The sequence below is a fragment of the Tachysurus fulvidraco genome, chromosome 16 (genome assembly GCF_022655615.1).
Source record: "Tachysurus fulvidraco isolate hzauxx_2018 chromosome 16, HZAU_PFXX_2.0, whole genome shotgun sequence".
Classification (NCBI taxonomy): domain Eukaryota; kingdom Metazoa; phylum Chordata; class Actinopteri; order Siluriformes; family Bagridae; genus Tachysurus; species Tachysurus fulvidraco.
Window position 1 is genome coordinate 3,660,806 of NC_062533.1, and position 2,407 is coordinate 3,663,212.

Here is a 2,407-nt window from a genome sequence, read left to right on the forward strand (position 1 = left end):
CTCTGGAAAAAATTGTCCGTAGTGTGTGAGTGTGTGCCCTGCGATGGGTTGGCACTCCTTCCAGGGTGTATCCTGCCTCGATGCCCGATGACACCTGAGATAGGCACAGGCTCCCCGTGACCCGAGGTAGTTCGGATAAGCGGTAGAAAATGAGTGAGTGAGAGAGAAGTTCATTAAGAACCAACTTTTCTCTCTGCCTACTTTTATTTTTAACTTATTTCTATATAAAGCAAGTTAGTTCTTTTTTTTTATTAGAAACTATTTTTTCAAAATAAAGGAACATTTCACTAAAGTGCATTTTGAAGAACTATTAAAACTTGAGTTTTAAATATATTTTGTACTAATTTTGTACTGATTCTAACGCGATAATACTTTTCTACAGTATAAAGTATGCCTACATCTCAATCATGTTATATGCATTCTGATTGCAGGAATTGTCCTTCATTTAAAGTCCAGTATCTGCTTGATGGAGAACCAGTTCAAGCTTGTTTAGATGAGAAGATACACGTGCAAGTGTCATTTCTCTGGTGAGAACCAACGGAAGTCCGATCCTTGTGTTTATTGCATCGTCATATCATTGTGGCATTATTAAATAACTATGTCACATATGTGATTTATTATCTCAGATCGTTAGTAGTAAAATAATTTCTTCTGGACGCTGCGGTGTTACCTACAACAAGCGCTAAAAAAGTCACTGTTCTGGTGGAAACAAGAAGAGAAACAGAAAGAAGGTTTTAATAGGATTCAAGATTCAAGATTTTTATTTGTCACATACACAATTATACAGGGCATATATAACCAGCAGTGAAATGTGAGTCAGGTCGACTCCATGGACATTGCACTTGAAAAACACAAAAATGAAAGAATGAAGTAAAAGTAAACAATGAAAATATAAGAATAAAATATAACAAAAAAATGTATACTGTAGAATGAGAAATAATGTGCATGAAAGTAAACTGTAGTTATAAATATAAGATACACAGGGATGTACTGTACAAGGCAATGTGCATATGTGCATTATATTGAAGTCTTAAATATTAAGATACACAGGAATGTGCAAGAGATGATGAACAGAGAATTGTGCAAATCAATGTTATTTTTCTATAATGTCATGCTGTTTAAAGGCTTACTGTAAGCAATTAACCCACTTTCCCCCCGGAGATTAATAAAGTATTCTGATTCCTATTTCCCTGGTAGTTTGCACATTTTCTTTAGTGCTTATCCTGCATAGGGTTGCAGGGAGCCTGTGAGGTAGACTAGTGGTTACGGTGTTGGACTACCAATTGGAAGGTTGTGAGTCCATACCCCACTTCTACCAAGCTACCACTTCTGGGCCCCTCAGCGAGGCCCTTAACCTTCAGTAGTATAAAATCAGATAAAAATGTAAGTAGCTCCGGATACGGGTGTCTGCCAAATGCAGTAAATGTAAATGGAGTGTATATCAGAGTGCTCAGAAACATATTTGAACAATTTAATTTGTACTCTTTGAGCAACCAACCAATTCCTTTGTTTACAAATCTTTGCACTTAATATTTATTGAGGACTGGTGTGTACAATGTCTATAAAAAGACTTATGAGAGGCAGATAAACACAAATATGTATTGATTGGATGTTTTTATCATCATCTAAAAAAATCTATCCAATTATATTTACAAGTAAGAAATGTTTATAATCAACTATTGTATCTATTCATATCAGGCACAAACCAAAGAACAAGGCTGCCAACTGTCACGCATTCGGCGTGAGACTCACGCAATTGACCCCACTCTCACGCTCCCACCCCATATTCTCACGCAGACTCGTGTAGCAGTGAGGGGGATAAAATTGCGCCAGAGAGACCAGACAGACAGTGTAGTGAGTTTTTTTGTGACAACTGTGAGGGAAATACACAATTTATCCCCCTAAACTGTGTATTCATCCGTTCTCCCTCCCATCTGCACCTTGTGAATTGTGAACGCAGGCAGGTCTGTGAGTTACAGGGCGCTCTGTGTCTCCGTCCAGTTTAGGACAGTAACTAATAGGCCTGTGCTGTTATATAGTTTATATAGAATTAAGTTAGCGTTAGCAGAGTTGTATGTTTTGCAGCACTGAGCAGTTATTTTACATAACTTTATCATAAAAAACAATACAAAAGCATTTCCAGATGACAAATACTGTATCTGGACATGCCTAGTAGTTAATGCTAATTATTGTTTTCTAAGAACAGAATGTCAAGTCAACGACATCCCACATTAAAATGATTTTATTTATATCAATCACAACTCATCAATCATGTCCAGATATTTCACTGGTGGTGGTGTCAGTATGGATAAATTTGAATTTTCTGTTATAGGATGTTATCCACCAATGTGAACCGAATTAGAATAGATTAGATTAGATTAGATTAGATTAGATTCAACTTTGTTGT